Source organism: Malaya genurostris, chromosome 2 (genome assembly GCF_030247185.1).
Source record: "Malaya genurostris strain Urasoe2022 chromosome 2, Malgen_1.1, whole genome shotgun sequence".
Lineage (NCBI taxonomy): Eukaryota > Metazoa > Arthropoda > Insecta > Diptera > Culicidae > Malaya > Malaya genurostris.
The window spans coordinates 317,126,082-317,140,823 of NC_080571.1; the positions used below are offsets into that span (position 1 = coordinate 317,126,082).

A 14,742-nucleotide genomic window follows, 5' to 3' on the forward strand; every position below is an offset into this window, starting at 1 on the left:
AAAACAGCTGTTCGGCTGTCACCATTCGTTCGGTCGATCACAACCGAGTCGTTCTTGCTGCAGTACGGACGTGTTTTTGTGCTCTCTCCGGAGGCATTTCTGGTGTGGTGCTTGCTACATATTTAATGGACTTGTGGCGAATAAACGGTCAGTAAATAGGTGAACGAGAAAAGTGCAACGGTGCGGAAGGTACATAAACGTACGTTGGTACCGGCAGCCAGAGCGAGTTTGTTGATAACAAGGCGGCGGAATATAAAACAAAGCAGGCGATAAAAATCATTCAATCAAATCGGAACAAATACAAATATATAGCAACGACGTTTGGCCGCGGTGTTAGGATTCGGTTGGAGCGCGGGGCTAGTTTTGGCCAAAAGCGGAAGATTTTTTTTGTCGCTGTTGTTTTACTATGCAAAAAGAATGGAAAAGGAATAGTTGTGTGGTTTGCGGAACGTGAAGTTTTTGGTAGTGCTATGAAAAAAGTTATCATTATTATCAAGGACTCCGAAGATTCGTTTCATGTCTCATCTTATTGAGATTCTTACTAATTTGTGAATTCAATTCATATTCAACGATTTAAAATCATATAGGATATGCCATCTTTGACAACGGTGTTTATGTTTATAATGTAAACCAATGGCATCAGCGTAAAACACAACGGTAAGAACAAAGTTTGATAGTTTTGTTTTATTTTTTACGATTGTTGTTCAGCATAAGTAATTTTATTCAAAACTTTTTTCAAGCTAAGAATATAACACAATCCTCGGTGATCAAAATATTTTGAAACATTGAAGTGACACAGTTCCGACACCTGTGACATGCTCAAGGTCACTTACTGCCTGTTCCTCCATTACAAATCGGACCGGTTTTCTTTCACGGTTGACGAGCTTGATTCTACCTGGGAATCTTTTGTCAAGATGTGTGAGATCGGTTTCTTTGGCGGGACACACGGCGCTACAGTGAATGGACCATCAGTGATTCATCACAGTTGCGATGAGCGCCTGTAATCATTCAATTTCATGTGAATTTCTCGCTTCTAGAGCACGATAGAAACACAGCAGCTCGTTATTAGCTGTAAACATAAATAGTGGGCGGTTTTTACGAAACATGTGTCACGGAGAAGAGTCGGTAGCTTGGTCGGTAGGCAAATTATGAAAGACATCAAAATCGGTAGTAACATGTGATTAGGGCATATCGCACGATAGGCCCTTGCGAATATTACAAAATATAATGCTCATTGCTCGGCTCTACAACCACCATTTACACAATAATCGATATAATCTCGTAGATAGAAGCCTAATCTACGAAATTGTGCGCAATATGCTTGAATTTCATGTTTAAAACTTGAGTAATGAGCATTATTTTTCGTAACTTTCAAAAAGGCATATCGCACGATATGCCCTAATCACATGTTAGTACCGAAATAAGAGCACACTTCGTGGGAATTGAGTAATATCGTGAGTGCTAGGGTAACTTATGGAATTCTTCACACAGTATTTTTATTTTTGCTTGCACGATTCGTCTTTGACTAATCAGTGCATAGCAGTTCCATTTGTACTGCTACTGTTTCAAATAATTCCAATTTGAGCTAATAAGCAGCCGTAAAGTTTGACCCTACTTACGCTGAATGTTTATTCAGTCCATATGAAAAATCAGTATATTATCGATTTTTGTGTTTTAGACTTTAGTAAGAGTATTGCGCACAATTGAAAAAAACTACAAGGATCAGCCCCATGGAGTTGTTCGAGCCATTGATGTGGAACAAGGCAACCCAAAATTTCTAATGATCTACAATCAAACAGTTCAATTAACCGTCACACTTTTGAATCCGCAATTGCACGAGAGTCTACTTAGATGGATCTTGATTAGGAACCAAAACCGAACATTGTTTGTTTTATAGCCGACGAAATTACACAAATATCCAAAATGTATTCAATTATATCTTTGTACATACTTGCGATACGATTTTGATATTTCAGCTTCTTTTCACCAAGCTTGTGTTCAAGTTTTGCATGCAAGCAGTTATTTTTATGGCGTTAAATTTCTCTACCATTCTGCGATTTCGGTTGAAGCGATAAACTTTTTCTCATTATCAATCGTGTTCACCTTATATAAATTAGAAATTAATCTTAAGCACTCAAAATTTACCGTGGGGTAGTTGTCAATTTCTCAGGCGAAACGACTTAACATATAATTTCATCCGAGCTTGCATGACACAAGATCAGAGCATACCAATTAAAGCTTCAAATCGTTTTATGGGACTTTTTGTCTTGCTGTCTAGCAACAACCTACCTCTAGCATGCTACACGTAGGACTGAAACGTTTACTATAATTTCGGTTGTATTTATAAATTCGCGTGCTTCCAACAGTTTCGCTTTTGCATCGATTGACCAATCAGGGCGATGCTTTCCATTTGATATATCGTTTACTCCTTCAAAACCGTCGTCTATGGCAAGGAAATCCGATATGCCGGAAATTTTTAGCAGACAAAATACGACACTGCTCGCTACTAATCAACATTTCAATCATTTATAATTGAAAATATGTGGCTTGATACATTCAAATCGAATCTTAGAAACATTTCCAATCAAATAATGAAATAATAATAATAATAATTGATACAAAATATACTGAGCTGTAAGTGTTTAAAACCTGACCATATTTCCACGTGTATTTTTCTTTGAGTTTCTGATTTGCACCCTATATAGGAAATAAAGATGTATTCCACATTAAAAAACCGTTGCGCAAACGTGGTGCAAAACGATTATTCATGTCCAAACTTTTTAATAAACTGCATTTTTATGTCAGTTTAAATATTAACGTTACTAATTTAGATGACGAATATTCCTTTATGTAGACTTTCTTAGATATTTTAGAATGATAGAAGTAGATACTTTTTTCTCATTCGCACATTGCTTGCCAAACCATTTTTTTATGTGAACACGTTTTACTTTACTATGAGGCGCATTTTCAAACTACACTCTGTACAAGAATGGGTAGAACTTAATCGTGAATATCGTTTGTTGTATTTAACGCAGCAACATAATTGTTTTACTATACCATCGGTAAAATGTCTAGCAATTTATGATAAAACTTTCAGTAGCCTGAGATAACTACAAATAACTCAAACATGAAATTTTTTTAAAATGTTTGGTATGAACAAGCATTAAGGTGAAATTCAGTGCCAAAATAAGGCGCGCGAACGAATCATCACACAAAGCGTATCGTGCAAAACCGACACAGTTAAATACGGGATATATTCAGTGATTGTGTGCAGTGGGTTTACGACACGTTCTGTTCGCTAGCAAAACAGGCAATAACGACAGTCAATTTAGTCATTCAATTTATAACGAAAAATACTCTTATAATTGGATTCTCACCTATAACGAAATTGTTCATTCTTTGTTACAGAGCATATAAGTAAAAACCCTTGGTTTTAAGCAGTGGCGTCTCGTGACAAATTTTACGGGTTGTGCACTGATTATACGGTATTATATCAGATGTAACAGCAAGTGAATACTTCAAATTGAAGAATGGATAATTCAGTCTGTGCAAAAAAAAAATGTCTCATCCCGATCTGTAGGACACTTTGTTTTCCCTAACATTTTGAAGACTTTTAGGGTCTCATTGTCAGTCGGTGATTGATTTCAGGGATATAAGAAAATCTGTGCCATTTTTAAAATCTGTGCAGCATGTTCACAATCTGCGAAGCACGGATTAATCTTTAAATCTAGTATCTCTGGAGACAGCAACTTGTTTTCAACTGCCATAAGCCAGTTTCAATCTCTCCTGAAAATGTGCATACAAGTTCTCACAGAGCCAAACGTGACTGAGAGAACAACAAATATCAGAGCTGAACTGAGTAATTTCATCTCTTCTTTAATCTGTGCAGTAACTCATGTTCACGAAAAAGACACTAACACAACGACAAGTGATACCTGAAATTTTATGTTGGATGTCTAAGAGATGTATGTAAATAGGGGTAGATGGGGTGAAATGCACCCCCTCAGGAAATGTAGCTATATCTTAACTATTGAGAATAACACGGAAGAGTTTCATGCATGACTTTCTTCCGTAATCATTATTTCTAAAAAATTACGTGCAAATACTCGCTGAATATATTGAAAAATACATGAAATATCTTTTCTTTTTTAAAACCCTTAAAAATTGTCTATTGAAATATATGCGGGGCATAACGCCCGATCGTGGTAAACATGGAAAATATACATTCTAAATTACGCGAAGTGACGATTATCTGAACATAGAGGCAGGATGATCTTAAACAACGGGTAAACATCCATCAAAACAACGGTTTAAGCTCATGACAACCACGGGGCAATATGCACCCTCATAAAGCTTCTTCTTCTTCTTTTAGGGAAGCTTCCGACTTTTCTTTGACGAAATATTTGCCAGATGGAAGATTGTTCACTATATTTCATTAAATTGATAACTTATGGATAATTTTTGTAAGCAAATTCTTGAGCATTTTGCCTCACACAATTCGGGTCGTTTTGCCCCCAAAAATATGAGACGATAAATTTAACGATTTTTCTATAAAATTGCAAATACATCGTCTGTATTAGAACTAATTTTAGTAACCCGAATGATTGGCAAAGAAGTTCACTGGTTACAAAATTATATTTCAGTGAAAAAAATGGTAACTTTTGAGAAAAGCAAAAGGTGCATTATGCCTGCAGCTTTTTGTAACATTGTATTTTGAATGTCATCGTGTTCTGTCTGGTCCCCTTGTTCTCGTGTGTTTCAACTTATATCGTTAGAATTCTGCAAGTAAAGCGTTTATTTAATTTTAATTTTTACGCTGGCAGTGATTTTACATCATTTTTTTTTTTAGTTTGAAACAAAGTTCATATCGTAGGAGAAATTCGGCCAACAGCAATGAACCAATCTATCTATCCAAATCAGTTGCAAAATTCAGGTGGTGCTACACTGCTGAAAGTCGAACTAAGTTAATTGAAGTACTCTTTTCTTAATATTCCACGACGAAAATTGTAATAAATCATTGCATAAAAATGTTTACGATACAATTTCATATTTTTTCCTTGGTAAAATTTTCAACTCACTGTAAACAAAACAAATAGCGCTCAAATGACCGAATGTTCTGAAGACGGTTATGGTTAAACATGTCAATTTTATGATGGAAACATAAAATCCACCAGGCAACACTTAGTGTTAGAGATAAGAGACATTCTTGGTTTGACATTTTACTTGGTAGCAAATTTCAAAAATAATATTGTAGTAATATATCAGAATTCTCGAAAACACCCTGGACAAAGATCAACTGTATGGCTTTCACAACGGGATAAGAAACAGCTATGTTATGTTTCGAATCAAACCCTATTTTGGCTGATGGAATATTGGGCATACTTAGTAGCGGTAACTAATTGGATTTCTCAATTTGGACTTATGTTGAAACTCTTATACTTGCAAAATATCTCAGCCTCGTGTTAAACTTACTTTGACTAAGGAGTCTATCGATAAGTAGTTAGCAACATTCAAACAGTTATTACTCTGAAATACCTTAATTTTTTGCAACGTGTTTTGCGGTGACATGTTTGTTGACATGTCAATAACAGCTGCGCAATCGATTGGTTTCGGTACGGTTTATCGTTTCAATGATGAGTCGAATTGATCCGGAAACGCGAAAGAAAATTCTGCACACTTGGTGCTCAGAAAGTGGTGTCACGTACAACGAAATTGCAAAACGGGTGAAAGTGAACTACTATTATCGAGAAATTCGGTAAGACCTTTTCCATGAAGGATTTGCCCCGATCCGGTAGGAAAACGGGTCCCAGCCAGCCCGGCCGGGACTTAAAAGTGGTTGAGTACATCAGGAAAAACCTATCGGCGTCGACGTGGGATTTGGCCAAGCAGTTCAACACCAGCATCGGGATGATTCAACGGATCAAAGTTCGGAACTCCCTGAAAACGTACAAGAAACAGAAGGTGCCGAAAAAGTCCCTGGTACAGCAAGTTCAGGCCAAAACAAGAGCGCGAAAACTGTATAACCGGATTCTACAGAATAAAGACGGATGCATCCTGATCGACGACGAAACCTACGCCAAGGAAGACTCTCGAGCGCTGCCCGGACCGCAATAGTATACGAAATCGGTGTACCAGGACCAGGACGACGCTGACAGGTGTTGGTCTGGCAAGCAATTTGTACCTGTGGTTTGCGGTCGTCGATTTTCTTCACGAAGGGCACAATTAATGCCAAGGTGTACGAGGAAGAATGTTTGAAGAACAGAATGCTGCCACTGTACAGAAAGCATAAGGCTCCTTCTCTCTTCTGGCCGCATTTGGCTTCGGCCCACTACGCCAACTCCGTTCTACAGTGGTTATCAAAAAATAAGGTACAATTCGTGGAAAAGGACATCAACCCACCGAACTGCCCGGATCTTCGACCAATTGAAAGGTATTAGGCAATTGTCAAGCGGCACTTTCGGAAGGAAGGTACAGTGTCCCAAAACATGCAGGAGCTAAAAAAAACTGGACAGCTGCCACCAGGAAAGTCACAAAAGTAACTGTGCAGAATTTAATGAAGAATGTCAAGTCCAAAGTGCGAGCGTTTCACAGAAACTAGGATTTTTCTCAATATAATCAGTGAAATGCATAAAAATGTAATTTTTCTACAATATATCGAAAACTGATGTCAAAATATGTTTTTTTTCTCGCTTTTTTAATCAATAATCAATGTTGCTAACTACTTTTCTATAGACTCCTTATACTGGTTTCGGTTTCAGGTTCCGGAAGTAGCGGTTTAAAATTCCAAAACGAAACTCACATAAATTTCTCAGAAATGATTTGAGGTTTGGGAACAGATAATAGCTCCAGGAAGCCAAATCAGGTAAACAAGGTGGATCTTTCCGACCCATTGAGCCTCCTTTAAGGCACTCGTGCAGCGACTTCAGTTCATTGTCCGGTAATCATTTTTTTCTCTGGTGTATAACAATGGATCCAGCCAAAGATGTATTCGAAGTGGGCTTACGTTCGTCTCTTTAGTTTTGAATAGGTTCGGGATCCAGCGGTAGGATATTTTTTACATTTGCAGAATATTTCCGATCAATCAGTACAATTTTATGTATTATTATCGTAGTCGTTTTTTGCCCCGGTTTAAACCTCTACTTTGTGTAGTTCTGACACTGTCAGTGGTAGTGGAGTTTTGACCATTATGAAACTCTTAAAATCACTATCTCACGCTGTAATCTGTAGGATCATCAGTTCTCTAACATTCATTAAACTTTTTTTTGTTTCCAATTTTGACTTTGGGAGGGACCAGGGTCCCTCGGGAACCCTCGAGGTACGTGTCTGGATAACAGGACAAACGCGGAGAACATATCTTTTCAGCGTATTAAAAGTGCTACCCGTAATTTTCAACAGCCGTACTTGTTTTCATTCAACTTCTTTGATCACAGAATATTTATAAAATATTCCCTCACCATCTCTTCTCACATTACTGGCAATTGAAAAGGCAATCAACTGATTTCCGTTGCAATTCGTATAGAACTATTGACAGGAACGTGCACCAAGCAACCACTAATAGTATAAATTTTCATCCGTTAATTTTCAGATCGGTCAGAGCTTGTCATGACTCCCGGTGGAGGCCACTAAATCCGCCCACGACGGAATCAATAAAATCGGAAATGTTTACAATTTACAGCTTCGGATGGACATTAAAGATGATTCAAAATGCGTGAAAATCCTACTGGTGAATTGTGTGCTGGTGATTTTCGTGTGAACGATACCTAAGCCTAGGAGGTGGTTATGAAGAATCAGAACAAAACTAATCTCATCAACGAGGGTTTGAATTATTAGTCAATTTAGCGCAACTGTGGTGTTTATAGTGTTTATATTCATAGTTGTGGTTAAATAAGCATCGGTGCTCTTCTATAGCGAAAATTACAAGTGTGTCTTACGTAGTGAAGTAATAAGATTATTCGTCTGCGATGAGGTAATCATCCTGTTTTGATTGTACAGCCTATCAGTAACAGTAACAGTACGACTCGACCGACGAATGGATTAATCTCAATCCAGTCTGCTCCGGTAAGTGACTAATCATTGTTCTTCGCTTGGTCGATTTTCTTTTCCGGTTCTACAGTGAATCCGTCGGAACGATTCACAAAGCATTGCATATTCATGCAACAACAGACGACAATTTGAAAAGTTTTTTTTCTGATCCTCAATTTGCCAGTAGAACTTGTGAAGGTTAATTCGAATGAATGGCTTTGTTCAAATATTTATGCCGACAATTAAATTAACCTTTACACGATGAACAGCCGGTTATTTGGTGTGTACGCGTACTTCGTTATGTTTATTCCGCAGTAAGCTGGTTACGAGTAAAAGATTTATTGCTTCTTCGCAGAGTTGGAGAAACATTCTCAAACCTTCATAGTCCAAATCAAGGCACTGGCAGTAGTAGCTTGTATGTACAATATACGTTAAATGTAAAACTTCTCGCTCAGTAGGTTAATGAAGCCATTCAATTACCGCCGGATTGTCGATTCGGTTAACCCGGAGCGGACACCACCCATCGGGCGGAATCCGAAAAACGTAGGTCACCAATTGAAGTCAAACGATTGAACCGAGGGTGAGATTCGGCATGTTTACGTTTGATTGACGGTTGCATGATAAGTCGCGAAGGAACTGGAAGAAAAAAAAACCGAGAAATTGATACATCACAAACACAATCGGAAGCAACACTGGGAAGCACTGCGTGTGTATTGCGCGCCCGGTCGATGTGAGACCTTACCTACGGCTCGTATGGTTTTACGAAAATAGATTTCGCGATGGTGCTTGCTGTAGGCAATAATCGTTCATGAAAATGGGCAGTTCAGATTGATTCCGTCGTGCTCTGGATGGATATGGTGAAGTGTAAACTTGGGGCAGCAAAAGTGCAATACGGCGCTAAGAACTTGACAGACACTCGAACAAATGTTGGTCGAGGTAAAAAAAACGATAATCGCTCCGAAGTATCTGTCTGGTTGTTTGTTTTGATTGTACTTGTAGATTTCACTTCCATCTTCTGGATTGGCAATAGCCTCATTGAGGTTTTCATTATACTACACTTTTATTAGTTATTTTCCAGAAATAGTATTTTGTATTTCATTTACGTTCCTAGTCTTTATCAAAAAATCAAGTTTACTGTTCGTCTCGAGGACTGCTCCGATTCCATTATCATTTGGTCAAAAAAAAATTACACTCACCGTAATGTTTAGAATAATTGGTACTCATCAGAATACTCAAAGCTAAGCCTTGGTATTACATTCCTGTAGTGGAATTTGACCTTCTGTTTCAACAGACTTTGCAGCCGATTCAGAGTGTACAAAACCAGTGCATGGCTGGTGCCACGATTCTACTGACACTACGAATCCTTCCAGGTCAGAGCTCGAACATACGACAACTGGTTTGTAAGACCAGTGCCTTATGCATTGAACTGCCAACCCGGAACAGAAGGATCAGAATACTCAAGCACTTACATTCAAACTGCTGCCGCGTTTATCAAAGTTCCCATGATAATGTACCTGTATTTTACGGAACAATGCATGATTCATTCGTCTGCACCAATCTTCATTTTCTGGTTTTGGTGTCGAATTTTGATGCATAATTTTACTTGCAAAGAACCCGATAACTGCTTCTGTCAATATTCATTGATTATTGCTGCTCAGGGTAGCAGATAAGTTTAAAAGTTACGTGTGCTGTTTCTATCAAATACACCCTTTACAGTCGGTCATACATGGGTTAGTCAAATGTTTTGCTAGGGCACCTAACCGTTTTGCCTTTCTCATATAGAAAGGTTATGCAATCACTGTGAAAACCGACTTTTGAACCGAGGCCCGGAGGGCCGAGTGTCATATACCATTCGACTCAGTTCGTCGAGTACGCAAAATGTCTGTGTGTGTATGTGTGTGCGTGTGTGTGTGTGTGTGTGTGTGTGTGTGTGTGTGTGTGTGTGTGTGTGTGTGTGTGTGTGTGTGTGTGTGTGTGTGTGTGTATGTGTGTGTATGTGCGTATGTGTGTATGTAACGTTTTTTTGCACTAACTTTTCTCGGAGATGGCTGAACCGATTTTCACAAACTTAGATTCAAATGAAAGGTCTTATGGTCCCATACAAAATTCCTGAATATTATTTGGATCCGACTTCCGGTTCCGGAATTATGGGGTAAAATGTGCAAAAAATTGTGAAAATAAGTGCACTAACTTTTCTCAGAGATGGCTGAATCGATTTTCACAAACTTAGGTTCAAATGAAAGGTCCTGTGGTCTCATACAAAATTCCTGAATATTATTTGGATCCGACTTCCGGTTCGGGATTTATGGGGTAAAATGTGCAAAAAAAAGAAAATATGTGTTCTAATTTTTCTCATAGATGGCGCGGCCGATTTTCACAAACTTAGATTCAAATGAAGAGTCCTGTTGTCCCATGCGTAATTTCTGAATTTCATGCGAATCCGACTTCCGGATCCGGAATTATGGGGTAAAATGTACAAAAAATTGTGAAAATAAGTGCAATATTTTTTTTCTCAGAGATGTCTGAAACGATTTTCACAAACTTAGATTCAAACGAAAGGTCTTGAGGTCCCATAAAAAATTCCTGAATATTATTTGGATCTGATTTCCGGTTCGGGAGTTATGGGGTAAAATGTGCAAAAAAAGAAAATATGTTTTCTAACTTTTCTCATAGATGGCACGACCGATTTTCACAAACTTAGGTTCAAATGAAAGATCCTGTGGTACCATGCGTAATTCCTGAATTTCATACGAATCCGACTTCCGGATCCGGAAATATAGGGTAAAGTGGGTTAAAATTGTATACCATCTCTGAAAATGGGGAACAATCTTAAACAATTTTCTAAATCGACCTCAAATCTTTTCCAATTGATAGTTTTTATCAGTAGACGGTCAAACAAACCGATTTCGGTTATTCTTTTAAGAATCGAAGGAAATTATTGTGAAGAATACCACAGTATTATATACGATAGTATGATTGATATGAGAAAGGCATCATTACACCACTAGGTGGATTAAAACAGGTTTTTAATAATATGTTTACATTTTGTCTTAGTCTCATAAGCTCATAACCCCTGAATGACCAAATCTGCAACGGCCAGAAAAAGTCGTTTTCGTTCGACACGTCAGTATAGACACTTAGCACTTCGATGCTAAACAGTGTTCTGCAAATAGCGGAATAGAATGATTCGCAGAATGTATGAGCAGAAATGAATTCGTCACCCCATAAGGGATGCCAAACAATCTGCTAAAACCCATTAAGGTCAATACAGAAAGGATTCATTCACTAGGAAGAGCGATGAACCCCTCTCACAATAGCTCCTTACCATATTGAGTGAGAAACATTCTATCCTTTAATTTTAGCTCTGCATACACAGACGCAACCATGTATGGAGAACCAAAACCCCGAATACGTAGTTGCATCTTAATCGCATTCACACAAATCACAAGAATAATACTTAGCACACTGAATAGTAGCCATGTGATAATTGAGTTTGCAATGTCCAGTCAGAGCTCTGCCCAGAATACTGCAATGATGCTTGGAAAAATCCAGTAGACATTTTGACATTTTCAGATTCAAATATGGTAAAATTGCTTTTGTCTGAGCGCAAGTTCGCAAACTGCGCCAGTAGCTGACATGTTTGGATGCAGCCCAAAAACGAATCTTGTGCTTTATCCAACTAGTTGAAAATGGTAAAGCTGGTTTAGGACCAACGAAATCATTCGTTGCACCAGCTCTAGCCAACTCATCAGCCCATTCATTTCCAGTAATACTAGAATGGTCAGGTACCCATAAGAAGTAAACAGCATTTGAAATGCTGAGGTCTTCAATTTGAGTTCGACATGCGATCACTAGATTCGACCGTGAGTCATTCGAATTAAGTGCTTTTAAGGCTGCCTGAATGTCAGAACAAAAATAAGTTCGTTTACCAGAGATTCTCTGCTGAAGCGCCGATTGTATTCCACACAAATTTCTGCTTGGAACACAGTACAGTATCCACCAAGTGAATGAGACTGCGCTAGCCTCATTTCACGACAGTAGACACCAACACCAGCACGACCATTCAACAGAGAACCGTCCGTATAACAAACTATGTGTTCATCAAGTTGTCGTTCCAAATAACCAGACAACCATTTCTCACGAAGAGGATAGCTCACATTGAATGTTTTGAAAGGAAAACTGCATGTGAGAGTTAGGTCACTAGGAGCGAGTAAATACTCATCCTAAGTAACCTTTTGAGACCACGAGCGAGTGTGGCTAGTGGCATAGTCATAGGCATAGTCATAGGGTTACTGTTTCAAAGCCCTGTACCCTTGAGAAGGGTATGCACAAGATAAAGCATCTTGTTTTAGGAACACATGTAGTGGTTTAATGCACAGTAGCGCCTCTAGAGCAGCAGTAGAAGTTGTCGTGAATGCTCCTGACATCGTTATTGTGACCATCTTTTGGAGATGATTTAGCTTTGACTAAACTGTCGCAACTTCTCCTTTCTGCCACCATACAAGACATCAATATGCTAAAATTGGTCTAACAATAGTTGTATAGATCCAAAGAAAGGCGTATTTAACGGACGAGCTCCTGTGATTATCCTACGATGAGTGAAAAGTACCATTGATGTTTTGCCCGGATTTACAGATAATCCAACCTGACAACAACTTTGCTGAACAGATCGTAGGGCTTGCTGCATTAAACCAAAGAAAGTGGCAATGCTTATACATACATCTTTCAGTCGTAGACCACGCGGGTTTCTGCTGTATTCAGGAGGCGTCTCCATTCAACTCAGTTCATGGCTGTTCGCCGCCAGCCTCGGTAGCTGCGAAGGGTCCGCAGGTCGTCCTCAATTTGATCGATCCATCTTGCCCGGTTCGGGCCTCTTATTCTTATTCCGGTCGGATCATTATCGAGGATCATTTTAACCGGGTTGTTTTCCGACATTCTAACAACATGCCCGGCCCATCGTAACCCCCCGACCTTGTCTGTTTGGACGAGGGTTGGTCCTGCCAGGAACTGGTTCAGTACATGGTTCATTCGCCTTCTCCACGTACCGTCTTCCATTCGCACTCCGTCAAAGATGGTTCGCAACACCTACCGTTCAAAAACACCCAGTGCGCGTTGATCCTCCGCAAGCATTGTCTAGGACTCGTGCCCGTAGAGGATAACCGGTCTAATCAGCGTTTTGTAGATAGTTAACTTCGTCCTGCGCAGTCCAAAGTAAGCACGATTTCCTGACAGTATGCGTCTCTGAATTCCTCTGCTGGTGTCATTATCGGCAGTCACCAGTGAGCTCAAGTACACGAACTCGTCGACCATTTCGATTTCATCACCACCAATCAGAACTCGTAATGGGTGGCTGACGTTATCTTCTCTCGAGCCCCTGCCTTTCATGTACTTTGTCTTTGACACATTGATGTCTAGTCCGATCCGCTTGGTCTCAGCTTTTAGTTCGATGTACGTATCCTCCATCTTCTCAAAGTTGCGTGCTATAATGTCAATATCATCAGTGAAACCAAACAGCTGGACGGACTTTCTGAAAATCGTGCCACTCGTGTCTATCCTCGCTCTTCTTATCATACCCTCCAAAGCAATGTTGAATAGCAGACACGAAAGGCCATCACCTTGCCGTAACCCTCTGCGAGTTTCGATGGGACTTGAGTTTATCCCCGATACTCGAACCATTGTAGCCTTGAACAATCGTACCAGTTTGTCCGGGAATCCGTAGTCGTGCATGATTTTCCATAGCTGATCTCGATCGATTGTGTCGTAGGCTGATTCGAAATCGATGAATAGATGGGACACACGATTCCTTCCATCCATTCCTCCGGTAAAATCTCGTCCTCCCAGATCTTGGTAACGACCCAGTGTATTGCTTTCACTAGTGCATTACCACCGTGTTTTAGTAGCTCGCTTGGTAGTTGGTCTACGCCAGCGGCCTTATTATTTTTCAACCGGCTTACTTCCTCCTCGACTTCTTGGAGGTATGGGACAGGCAATCCATCCGATTTGTTTTCGGTCTGTTGGTCAGGTGATCTCCAGGTAGCTTTGTGGATATCATTCCTCGGGAGGCCTCAAAATTGACACATCGTTGGCCTTTGTTATTCGATGCGGCATGCAGGCTGTTCGGCCCGATTACCGGTCGCTATATTGTCTCCCTTTCTACCTGGGCATTCATGTCACCGATTACAATTTTTACGTCTCTGCGTAGGTAGCCGTCATAGGCTTGTTCCAGCTGCACGTAGAACGCTTCTTTCTCATCATCGGGTCTCCCTTCGTGTGTGCAGTGCACGTTAATGATGCTGTAATTCAAAAACTGGCCTTTAATTCTCAACTTACACATCCTAGCGTTGATCGGCTGCCACCCAATCACTAGTTGACGCATCTTGCCCAGCACTATAAAGCCAGTTCGCATCTAGTTCCACACCTTCTGTCCCGTCCAACAGAGCTCCAGCAGCGCTACGACATCGAAGTGGCGAGGTTTTAGTTCGTCGTATATTATCCTGTCGCAGCCTACGAAACCTAGCAACTTGCAGTTCCATGTTCCAAATTTCCAATCGTAGTCCTTATTTCGCTCCGTGGGTTTATGCCGATTGTTCCGGGTCGTATTCTCTCCTGTATTCAATGCAATAGATATTTTATGGGTGGCTTATTAGGCCTACGCCAACCCCCTGTCTCGCCGGAGGACCATAATGCTTGCTCTGTTTAACGTCCCAACTAGCACTAGGA

General features: G+C 39.9%; 1 protein-coding gene across 2 annotated transcripts in view; it reads left to right on the forward strand.

The window, feature by feature from the left end:
* Positions 1-52: 52 nt before the first annotated feature.
* The window catches only part of LOC131431218 (piezo-type mechanosensitive ion channel component), an 83,313-nt gene continuing 68,623 nt past the window's right edge, over positions 53-14,742 (forward strand). For both annotated transcript variants that reach the window (XM_058596807.1, XM_058596808.1), the window contains exons 1-2: positions 53-657; positions 7,586-8,058. The gene's annotated coding sequence lies outside the window, so the exon portion shown is untranslated. The remainder of the gene's footprint in view (positions 658-7,585; positions 8,059-14,742) is intronic.